The sequence below is a fragment of the Carlito syrichta genome, unplaced genomic scaffold, assembly GCF_000164805.1.
Source record: "Carlito syrichta isolate Samal-C Ts95f unplaced genomic scaffold, Tarsius_syrichta-2.0.1 Scaffold305283, whole genome shotgun sequence".
NCBI classification, from domain to species: domain Eukaryota; kingdom Metazoa; phylum Chordata; class Mammalia; order Primates; family Tarsiidae; genus Carlito; species Carlito syrichta.
Genome location: NW_007249379.1, coordinates 26,937 through 40,209, shown reverse-complemented (window position 1 = coordinate 40,209; position 13,273 = coordinate 26,937).

Genomic DNA, 13,273 nt, shown 5'->3' with positions numbered 1-13,273 from the left:
TAAAGCAACCCTAGGCAAAAAGAACAAAGCAGGAGGCATCACAGTACTGAACTTCAAGATACTACAAAGATATAGTAACCAAAACAAAATGGTGCTGGTATAAAAATAGACATGTAGATCAATGGAACATAATAAAGAATCCAGAAATAAACGTACATACCTACAGCCAACTGACCTTTGCCAAAGTTGACAAAAACATACATGGGGGAAGGACACATTTTTCAGTAAATGGTGCTAGGAGAATTGAATTGCCATGTACCGAATAAAACTGGATTCCTATCTCTCAACATATATAAAAATCAGCTCAGCCGGGCTCGGTGGCTCAGCCTGTAATCCCACGCCTTTGGGAGGCTGAGGTGAGTGGATGGCCTGAGCCCGCGGGTTCGAGACCCGCCTGGGCAGTGAGACCTCATCTCTACAATAAATCAAAAAATCAGCCGGGCATGGTGGCACATGCCTGTAATTCCGGCTACTCGGAAGGCTGAGGCGGAAGGATCGCCGGAGCCCAGCAGGTGGAGGCTGCGGTGGCCGGAAGCGGCCACTGCACTCCAGTCTGGGTGACAGAGTGAGACTCCAACTCAAAAAAAAAAAAAAAAAAAAATCAGCTCAGTGTGGATTACAGACTTATATGTAAGACCTGAAACTATAAAAATATAAGAGAGAGAAGGGGAAAAAAAAACTCTTCTGGACATTCATCTAGACAAAGAATTCATAAGTAAGACCTCAAAAGTAAATACAACAAAACCAACATAGGCAAATAGAATAAAACTAAACTGAAAAGCTTCTGCATAGCACAATAAATAATCCACAGATTGAACAGACAGCTTTCAGAGGGAGAAAATATTTCACTAGGCATCTGACAAGGGACTTTTTTTTTTTCTTCCTGTTTTTGGAGGCGAGGTCTTGCTATGTCTGACCTTCAATTTCTGAGCTAAAATAATCTCCCATCTCAGCTTCCTGAGTAGCTGGGACAACAGGTGCACACCACTGCCCCAGCTTGTTACTATTTTTGAAATTAATTTTATATTTCAATTGTTTAGTCTGGAGACATTGATCAATCTCTGTGATTTATAGATATATTATGCAAAACAATATTAACAAACAAGACAAATCTATGGAAATTATGTAAGAATACATTAACAAAGCATATTATATTCTATTAACTGAACATTTTCTAAGTAAAATAACATATTCTTTTTAGTAATATATTATAGGGGAACTGGGCAAAAGGTATATGAGAGCCATGTACTATTTTTACAACTTTTCTGGAAATACAAAATTAAACTTAAAATTGTTTTCATCAAAAAGAACATAGTTTTGATAAGAGGGAAAAATAAATGCATCAAATACAAACATGAACACTATATTTAATAATTATGATTGATCATATATTTTATACTTGTTACATAGATGTCATTACTTAACACTATTTTCACCTCAAAACTGTTTGACAGCAAACAGTTGATAGACTTTCAGGAAACACCAATGTTTTGACAGCTGTAATGTGAGAAACACAACCCTAAGCATATAGTTTGCAAAGCAGGTGTTTTGCATCCTTAAGGTGATATTGTAGCAGAATAAATTAGATGCTCTTTATGTGCTGTTTTCCCAGAATTAAAGAAAAAAAAAAAAACTTGAATCTTGGTAAACCAAAGACTAGGCGTGGACAGTTTACAATAGCTGTTATTAATTACTTTCATCCCTGATGACTGAAAAGCTGATGTTATAATTAAATGACAGAAGTACCATTTCATACTTCAGGCAGAAGGAAGAATATCCTCTTAGTATTGCTTGTTAACAAGCAGAAATGAATCCATTGTTGGGATGAAATTACAAAAACGTATTCCTATGGACCCTCTTAACATCAAAGTATCCTTTAGCTAGAGCTCCTCTGGGGTCCTAAGTCTGACACCTTGGGGGATACAAGGTTCATCTTCCCCTTGGTCACTGGGTTCTCCTGGAGCCTTCAAGGGAATGCACTAACATGTTGTGAGTAAATACAAGGTCCATAAATAAATACAAGGTCCATAAATGTTTGAATTAAAAATCTTATTTGAGCTGGGCTTGGTGGCTCATGCCTGTAATCCCAGCACTTTGGGAGGCTGAGGTGAGAGGATTGCCTGAGTCCACAGATTCAAGAGCAGTCCTGGCAACTTGGTAAGACCTCGTCTTTACAATAAATCAAAAATTAACTGGGCGTGGTGGCTAATGCCTGTAGTTCCAGCTACTTGGAAGGCTGAAGCAGAAGGATCGCCTGAGTCCAGCAGGTTGAGGCTTCGGTGGCAGTGAGTGTGCCGCTGCACTCCAGCCTGGGCAATAATGCGATTCTGACTCAAAAAAAAAAAATCTTATTTGTATTGTTCACTCTTGTATATATGAGAATGACTAAAACTTTTAATAATAAAAATACCAAAGGAAAAAGAGAAGAATAAGCTGTAACAACAATACTGCTAACTTTTCAAATAAATAAACAAAGATCTTCCATGACTTAAAATGGCCTCTAAAGTCGTCTTCCTTGTGAATCAACATAGGGTGAAGACATATCATACAAACATGTATGGGAATGAATTTTTTAAGGTAATCTGTACTTTATATAGTGCTTGATATCTTGAGGACATATGCTTAAATCAATCCATTTAATTTATTACATAATAAAAATAAAATAAAAAGCAAATGAAAATAGAGAGAAAATCTCCCTTTGCTTATTTAATAGAGACACGTCACTCTGTTTATAAACTGAATTATACCATAAAGCTCTTGCAAGCTATAAATCACTCTTGACTAGTACTTTCTTTTTTTTTTTCTGTCACAATACATTTTCTAAAGAAGGCATAATGTTTATAGTAGTAGGATATATGAGTCAATAAATAGCTCTTGAATGTGATAGAATGCCAAAACAAAACAGAGGTAATTGATAACCACAAAACCATGTGTTTGCAGTACATATCAGTATGATAGACATTATTCTCACTAGTTTAAATTTTCAAACAATAAAGAAATCTACAATTTAATGTAGTAGATTTCAAAGTTCTACTACTGTTTTGAGTCCGTTTTATATGTTGTAATAAAAAAATAAGCAAAGCATATTACAATAAAATCAATATAAAGGTATTTTCTATTATAAGACAGTAAATTAGGAAATTGATTCTTTATGAAATGTGTAATAATAGGAAGTTTCTTATTTTCATAAATGTACAGTTTACATTATTTGCTGTTTCATAGATACATAGCACTTCCTTTTGACTTCTATTGCCACATTTTGAAATTCCAACTGTAGGTATTTCAACAATGCCTGCCATAAGGACAGGTTAATATTTATTTTAAGTCAGCAAATGCATGGAAACCATTAAGGAGTATATACTAACAAAGCAAAATGAGATGCTTCTTAGGCTACTGAGGGATCTAAGTAGTAAATGTAAATTAAACTACATATTTTCAAAAGTTCATTAAATTCTTATTTTTTATTTTACTTAAAATTGTGTGAAAAAACTTGAAATTTTAGTTATGCATTTTAATATAAGTAAATCATTTATAAATAAAATATTAAATACTTATTTGCTTTTTATGTTTGCTTTGATAGTAACATGTATATATTTATACATCGCATATATGCACACACAAACTTGTGGGTGAAGTGGTATATTATAGGGGTCTCATTCACAGCCAAAGTGAATCAAAACTTACTGTTTCAGCAACATGGCAATACCTAAAATAGCCTTTAAAATAAGTTTTAAAAAAAAAAGTAATACATGCATCTATATGTATAGTGAATCTCAAAAACAGAAAGCACAGAACATTTTAATGCAACATATCAATTGAAAATAAAGGTAGAAAAGGTAAAGAAATACACTTTTGTTGACTAGAAAGTCCATTTTCTCTTATATCTATATGTAGCACAATGCATAATGCAAACAAAGAGAAATGAAAGACATAAAAGTAGTAGCAACAGAATTCAACAACAAAATTAGAATATCTTATAGTGATACTGTTGGTAAACAGTGTAGGCTTTGTTTTAAGAACTTGACAGTAATTAAGCTATAAACAATTCCATTTGTATTTCCATTTTGCAGATGAGAAAACTAGGGTGTGAAGATATTGAGTTCCTTTTCCAGAATAAGGCGATTTAAGTCTTTAAGCTATCAAAATTTATATCTCAAACTCTGACCTGCTGTGCTATATTTACTGCAGGTGTGTGTTTGTTTAAATTCTTTACTTTTAGAATGTTGAGCTAATCTAATTCAAGAGTAAAAATGGAAACATCTGAATTTGGATGGCATTAACTAATCTAATCATCATTCATTCTTCAATTACCATCCTGCCTTGCTTATAGCTGAAAGGGAGCAGTTAATAATCACTTTATTATACTTACGTTCCAAAGAAAAAAATTTTAGTAATCTAAACACTAAAATATAAACAGAACACTTACACACCCTGATTAAAAGAATTTAAGTAAGAATATCAAAGTATGTAAAAAAGACAGCAATATGAGAAGTCATAATATGTTGCTATGCAATTAATAAACAATACAATTTCTGTAGCATTATATTAATCATTGCTATTTTGAATCCTATATTATACATCTCCACCTTAGTGTTTCATGATTCTAGAAAAGGAATATAATTTAATGAGCAGAGTATTAACAGAACAAGATTTTTATTTTCTTCTCACATTATTCAATGTAGTATATGGGTAATTATATTTTCATCTTCTAAGCATAATGAAAGGTTGAATTTTATTTCTCCTTATCCTTTTTAATTATCTTTTTTCTTTTTCTTTTCGCAGTATATAGGGACACCATTCTCAATCATTGGGGTCCAGTATGAGAATGCAAACAGCTCTAGTGACTTTGTTTTGACACTTGTTTACAAGTAGGTGATCTGCTTCTAAAACTTTTTTTTTAAAACAAACTTTATGGACCAGAAGTTAGTTCACACTGAATTATAACAAGATGGGTCATGTAAGAAATGAATTTAACATTTATAGCTACAAACATTAAAAGGGCAGCTTCATCAATTAGATTCTCACAAAAATTGGTGTTTGTTTCAACTTTTTTTTAAAGAACTAATCTTCCATTTCAGAAAACAATATATACTACATTTCTGTGAAACTTTTAAAAGAAAATTTTGTTTAAAGCTAAAAGTAAATGAAGAGATAATGTTGGACTTTTCTCAGATTACTACTTTCAAGTGGTATTATATAAAAATGTTTAGAACGATTTTGTAATATTACCCATCATATTCTGTTACAAGTGGAATATAAAATTTGTGTTTCAAAATAATCACTTTCATCTATCACAGAAACAAAGAATAGAGTACCATATGTTCTCACTCATAATCGGACCTTGAACAATTATCTTAATACTATAAGAAAGGGACTGGAGGTAGTGGGAAACTGCCAGGGGAGGTGGGGTGGGATTGGCAGTTGAGGGAAACTGCTAGGGGAGGGAGGCACACACCTCATCAACAAAGATACCTGCATAATCAATGTTTGTATACCTAACCTTGAATTGTATCTCACATCTTTAAAATAAAAAATTTAAAAAAGAAAAAAATAATAATCACTTTAGTTTTGAAGATAAATTTCAGAAAACCAAATAATTTTATCACTCGCTATACGTTTTTAAGCAAATCTTAGTTATACAAATGTCTGTATCTTTATCTGAAAAATGGGAATATTAGAATCTAGTCTATGTTACAGAAATGTTTTAAGCTTCAAATAAAACCGTGACTATAAAAGAACTTTTAAAAATTTAAACCATTTTATAAACATAAGGAAGAATCTTACTACAATGGAAATATCGTTGGCCAGCAGGGACTGTGGAGGATCATAAGTAATAAATAATCACTCATTACCTACTATTGACCAGGTACTCACTGTGTTATACAAAATATCACATCTTATTTCAGGGTATGGTCTTTGAAATCAAATTGATCTGGATTCAGTTTCAGCTATGATGGGCTGAGTTATCTTTAGCATTTACATCATATCTGAAAGCTACAGTTTGTAATAGAATGGAAATGATCTTATCTATCTTACTACTTAGTAAGTAAAAATGATGATCACTATTATTTTTATGTGCCAGATTTATGTCTTGTATCCTTAAACTCTGAAACTAAGTCCTTCAAGGAGGTTTAAAATGGGTTAGTAGGTTTTTAAAGTTTATTTCTAATAAATAATTTGACAGTTTGCATAGCTAGAAAGTGAGAGATATAAAACTAAATCCCAAGTTTTCCTGACACCCAAGCCTCTATGTAAGTCCTTAGATTTGGTCATGGAAAACTTTCTATGAGCAAAAATTAAGGAGGAGGCAATATATATTTGGAATATATGTTGTGATAGAACAGTTCCTGTTGAAGGTGGTGCTTCTGAGGTCTATAGAAAAATGTTCACAAAGCCCTGATATCTCTATGTGCAACCCCTACCAGCCATAGCAGCCATTAACAAGGCTCTGCATAACTCTAAGAGCCTATTGGAGCAGCCTGTCAGACCCTATATTATATTACAAGATTCTATAATGATATGCAATAAATAAGCGAAATAGTACCACACAACAGAAAGTTCCCCTAATACGTATAAGTTTTGAAATCATTATCATAATTTTAACAAATTTTATCAACTTCCTAAAGTGTCATTAGAAAGGCTCATAGGCAACATTTAGATGAAAACATCATACCATTCTTGGTCACCCTTGATATTCTGTGCAGTAAAAGGTGATAGGCTAGAGATCATAATATCATATTGTTCTTGGTCACCCTTGACATTCTGTGCAATAAAAGGTGATAGGCTTTTTATTTTGTTTGGTTATTTTTGCTTTAAAACTGTTTATTATTTTCTTCCAACGTGAATTTGAAACTGGAGGTCAAGAATTTTGATAGATGATCAAGATAGAGTGTGAGAGAAAAAGAGAGAGAGAACGGGAAAGAGGGAATATATAATGCTTATCAGAGATTTGTCCCCATTATAAATAATGTTTCAACAAACTAATCTACCAAAGTAGGTTCAGTGGAATGGTATAAAGAAACCAGACTCTTGAGAATTGACGTGTAAGCAGATCCTGAGAAAATAAGGACAATGGTCACCGACTTCTCTTGCTGAGAGTCTGTAACCATATTTTCAGACCTGTAATAGGATTGCCAAGCAGTGTTAAACTGGCAGCGGTTATTCTAATTCATGAGTTTCTAATGATTGTAACATTTTTGTTGTGTGATTTTTCTTCAGCAGCCCTCAGAAGTGTGAGTATAAGAACAGAGAAAGGGACTGTGGAATTAATTTATTAGTGGGTATTTTGCTACATGGGTCCAGGAAGATGTAAAGGAAGCAGGGTAGTTGAACATACATGGAAGAGAATATGTAAACACTGGAGAATCTTGGTGAAAGAAAAAAGGAAGAAAAATGAAGAAAGGACTAATTTGGAGAATAGGTAACATAATGTTAAAAGAATGATGATGATATGAGTAGTATGAGTAATGTGAACGAATAGCTAATAATTATTTAATGATTATTGTGTGCCAGAAACTATTCTTATTGCTCTTTTACTGAATTTTTATAAGAAACATATAAAGTTGATACCATTATCAACCCACTTTACAGAATTAACAAACACAAGTAGTTAAGTAAATAGTTCATGAACATAGAAATAGCAAGTTGTTAAAGTAAGTTAAAGAGACTGAATGTCAAAATGTCTGAAAATACGGTGAACTGAGGACCACTGAATAAAAGGATTAAAAAATATAATGCTAATTGTAAGGTGTAATACTAGAGTCTAAAATTTCAAAGTGGAATATTTTAGTTAGTAGACTGCACACATACCCAAGGGGTTGTGTTTATAAAGTAGAAAGCATTAATATTTTAGACTCTTTATTATTATTTCAAGACTCAAAATTATTTCAAGACCTAAAATTCAAAAATAGTGTAAGGAGATTGTTTTTTAAAACCTCTCTTTTTTTAAATTCTCTCAGTGCAAGTCAGATATCTGAGGATTTTTTCCTCAATTTTTTTCTAATGCCTTTCTTTGTAACAAACTTAATGACAAAGTCATCATCTGCAATCCTCACTGTAAGGAATGTAGGAAGTATTCCTATTCAGGTCTAATAAAAATACTAAAGTTAGCACTGCGAATGTCAAGAAATTATGAGTGACTGGTGGCAGAAATTTTATTTGAGCCTTAAGCACCTTGAACTAACACTTGGAGTTCTGGGGTAAAAAGATAAACCATATATTAAAGCCTGTATAGCTCAGGTAAATAGTCAATAGGTGGATGGCAATGATCAAGAGCTTACCGATTGGTAAATAAGATAATGAAGGGTAGAAGTAGAAAACCAACAATGAGAGTTGTTTGAAAATTATTTATTTGCATCCAAATAATGTTTTTTTTTTGAATTGGAGTCTCACTCAGTCGCCCAGACTGGAGTGCAGTGGTCACTCCCAGCCACCGCAGCCTCGACTGTGGGCTCCGGCAATCCTTCTGCCTCAGGCTTCCAAGTAGCTGGAACTACAGGCACCCACTACCACACCTGGCTAATTTTTGATTTATTGTAGAGATGAGGTCTCGTCAAGTTGCTCAAGTGGGTCTTGAACCTGCAGGCTAGGTAATTCACTCACCTCGGCCTCCCAAAGCACCGGATTACAGGCTGAGCCACCGAGCCCGGCCCCAAATAAATTTTATTATGAGGTATTAGCACATTAAGCAGCCCTAAGGAAGCAGTGCTCACGTAGAAGAGCCAGAATTTGACTAAAGCAAGGGAATTGTGAAAATATCCACCAAATAATAAGTATGCAAGGAAATGTTGTTAATGATTGAATTTGGCATCTTTATAGTACCCATTAAAACAAAGATAGCAATTTAAAATATGAGATAAAGTTGAATAGAGGCACATAATTGGAGATTATTACCTAAATATAGATGTGATAATCTGTATGTTTATATGATTATTCTCCCAGAATGTTTCTTCTTCAGTAGAAATAAGATAGATAGACAAAAAGGACTTCATTTTTTGGAGATGGCCAAGCATGACAGAAATTAGCAATGTAAAATTAATCAGTCCAATGTTTTTGGCTTTTTATTTTTTTAACTGGGCAACATTCTTTTCTCATTAGAATTTATAAAAACTCTGAGTATTTCATTATGTCTGATTGCTTAAAGCATTCTCATGCTTGTAGAAATGCTTTTGAAGTCAGGATACCAGTTTCCAAAGGTGCTTACCATCATCCCAGTGCAATAAACAAAGAATTGCACTGGTATAAAAGAGAAGAACTCGTGTACTACATTTTTCATACACTCTTAAAAATGTGATATAGTCTGTGATTAAACATGACAGTGATGATCAAATCTGTACTTTACAATTGTGAAGATAGATTTAGAGTAATTTACCCAGACTCAATCAAGGATGCAAATTTGCAGTCTGTGATGTGCATAAATAAAATAATACAAGTCATTTGTTAAACAAAATCAACAATAACTCCATTACTATTATGTAGTTAACACTTAGGTTAACCAGGCAGATTACCTTTCATTACATAAGTATCACTTATTATTTCATGGATATTTTCAAGGGTCATAGTGAAGGATTAGATTTAATTATATGAGTAGTGCATTCTTGCATACCTAGATCTCATACTGACTGTAGAAGGTTGATGTAATTACTGGGCAAAATGTCACTCTTGATTTATAATAATATATAATTGACTTGTCGACTATTTGAACATAGGCTCCTGTATTTATCTAAGCTATGCAGTCAATATTAAAATCTACTTTATAGTTAATATTATAATAAAATGAGAAATATAAATTATGTAACACAGAATCAGGTACATGGTAGGCTCACAAAAATGTTATTTGATACCACAGATAATGTAATTATTCTAACTCATACTGGTTGTGGCTAGAGAAACCCCAGCAAAATGCAAACCATGTGACAAGGTTCTTCATGAACTCAACTTGACTTTGTGTATTGTTAGATGGACATGAATACCCCAGGAAGACACTCTATGGTTGAAAATATTTGTTAAAACTCAAAAACATTAATAAGACCAGTACTTCAGAACACTGTGAAAGGGAATTCTGGGTGTTGTTTAAATATGATATCATGGAGGATCATAATACCTTTTTTTCCATTAAAAATGTTGTATGAGCCAGGCTTGGTGGTTCAGCCTGTAATCCCGCGCCTTTGGGAGGCTGAGGTGAGTGGATTGCCTGAGCCCTCGGGTTCGAGACCCGCCTGGGCAGGTGAGACCTCATCTCTACAATAAATCAAAAAAATTAGCCGGGCATGGTAGTTCGCGCCTGTAATTCCGGCTACTCGGAAGGCTGAGGCGGAAGGATCGCCGGAGCCCAGCAGGTCAAGGCTGCGGTGGCCAGGAGCGGCCACTGCACTCCAGTCTGGGCGACAGAGTGAGACTCAACTTAAAAAAAAAAAAAATGTTGTATGATACTCTTTGATGATGTGATTTGAAAAAAAATGGAAAGGACTTATTGTTACTAGAAGATATAATGAAAATTGATCTAATTGATCTTCTGTTCATTCTTGCAGTACCCTACAATACAATAACGAATGGCTAGAGAAAACTTCAATAAAGGCAAAATTAGGCCCACAGAAAAGATTTTTCATGGTAGGTAATAGAATCATCACTATGGGCAGTTATGAAGTCAAATAATATGATATGAATTTAAAAGCAGCTGCTTAATTAATTATGCAACACAAGTCATGTAATTGCAACCTAAAGCAATTTTATAAAGGGTGAAATTTTAAAATTGAAATATTAATTGTATTGTAAAATGGTATATTAGAAATTCTAGATAAAACTATTAATGCTATGTAATGATGAGAGAAATGTAAAAATATATATGGAAACTCTTAATAATGAATCTAATTATCTTGCTTTGATTCTTAAAGAATGTTAGAAATATTTCCAGTAGAGAAGGAGGTATTCATTCTTTGTTTTACTATTTTCTCCCGGATCCTCCCTCATTACTATCTTTAGTGAATTATAGAATAGAATAACTGTTGAAACTATTATCAAACACACGAGTAATTAAAGAGTATTAACATGACTGAAGGAGAAATTTGCAAAGAAAGCTGAAGTGTTTCTAAAGAATATAAGCTCTTTAGATCCAGAGCATTGGCTTTAGGCAATTCCCTTTTGTTGAAAATATATATATTTCAACAAGAAGAAGTTCTAGCTCTCATAAATTCTCCTTTTCAGTGTGAAAGATAAAAGATAAATCAATACATACTATAATATCAAGGGATGATTTTAGCATCTGATAATTCTCAGTCTTATAGAGAGAGATACAGATAAATAGACATGTGTATGTAACTTTCACTTGAGCATGGAACAATTTAAAATATGAGCAAATAAGCTATAAATATCAGTGAATTATTTAACATGTATTATATGATGGGTACCTAGATTTTGTTGTCACTGATGTTTTATGGTTAGGCATTCCATTTGTATTGCAACTCAGAATAAACTAAGAGTTGTTTCTCAAAAAGAAGATAATTAATGAAAGTAGATTTGACCATATGTCATGAAATCTAAAGGGTCCTCTTGTATTTCTTTCATCAATTGTGCAGCAGAATCCATACAGTATCCCAACCTGAAATGCACACCTCCAACAAAATTCTACATATTTGATTACATAGGTCAAAACACATGGATCCTTGCAATACAATCTGAGCAATTATCCCTTGCAGACTATAAGGATAATTAATAAAGTGTGTCCCAGAAATATGCAAACATGTCATGTTTTTCATTTAAAAACATGAAAAGATCCAAAAAGCATACCTCTCTATGATAGTAGTAGTGGATATAAGGTATACTGATATGTCTTTCATATAATTTTTATCAAAACATTTAAAGTACCTGATATTTTTTCTGCAGGACTTGCTGTATGTATCGTTAAAGTTTTCCAGATTTGAATCTCATGTCACACCTATCATTGTCTCTAATAGCCATGATGTCTTTTTGCAGGATAAAATAATCAGCTTAATCTGCAGACTAAACTGAAGCATGAAACCAGAGAATTTAGTTAAACTCAACTAGAACAGCAGTTGAAATTGAAACCACCAATGAAACAATAGGAAGCCCTTACTAGGACTAAGACAAGTTTCCCCTAGAATTTTTTTCTCCATTATCAGGTCTGAGCATGGAGATTAAGACATACTTCTCCAGACACGTCTACTTCTATCAACAAGTATGTAGGTGAACACAAAAACAGGGAACTGAATGAATACTGCACTCATAAGTGAGAACTATACACTGTTCTCATAAGTGAGAACTATACACTGGGCACTCACCGGCACAAGAATAGAAACAGACATTGGACATGACTGAAGAGGGAAAGAAGGGAGGGGAAATATGAGCTGCAAACCCACTCACTGGGTACCACACTCACCACAGGGAGGTTGGGAGAAGAAGTGGCCTTATCAGAAGCCCAAACCTCACTGTCATACAATATACCTATGTAACAAATCTTCACACATACACCCTGATTCTAAAATGAAGTACAATGAATAATAAACAAATAATAAAGGAAGATAAGATTTAGAGAGAAAAGTAATGTGGAGAGAGTGATAGAAACCATATCTTCTACATATAACTCCTCCAGCCACCACAATCAACGTCGTATTCAGTGAGACTAATTAGGTCCTTTAATGTGCTTATGTTCGTTATCACAGGGAGGCCCAGAATCCCAAGTCATCTCTCATCTTCTACACACTAATGTCTATATGGCAATTTATATTCCTATTGAAACATCCTTCCCCTATTTCTAAAACTGACTAAACTGACTTCAATCCCTCTTAACTTCTGGAACATATCAAGTAAAACCCTATTAAACTCCATTATTTTACTCTTCCCAACTCCTAAAACTCTGCAAATTAATACTACATTATCATCATAAAACTCTTTCATAAATATCCTCCATAACTTCTTTCTCTAAAGACAACCTTAAGGCTCTGATTTCTCTGTAGAGGCTCATAGGCCTCAGGCCTGCTCAAGTCTGTAAGTATAGTAGAGATCCTTCTTAATTCTCATTGCTTCTTTCATACAACTCTTTCTTTAACCCTAAAATATTCCAGTTTTGAATCTCATGTCTTCAAATTAGATTATTAAATAAACTTCAGTATTGTTGTATATCCCTAGAATGTTAGTCGTGATTTATCAATGACTTTTATCACCTGCTCATATACTATTCTAAATTACTCCTGCTTAAATTTTTTACTTCAAACAAGAAGAAATTTTTTACACCTACATGGTCTTGTCAGAGGCCTCA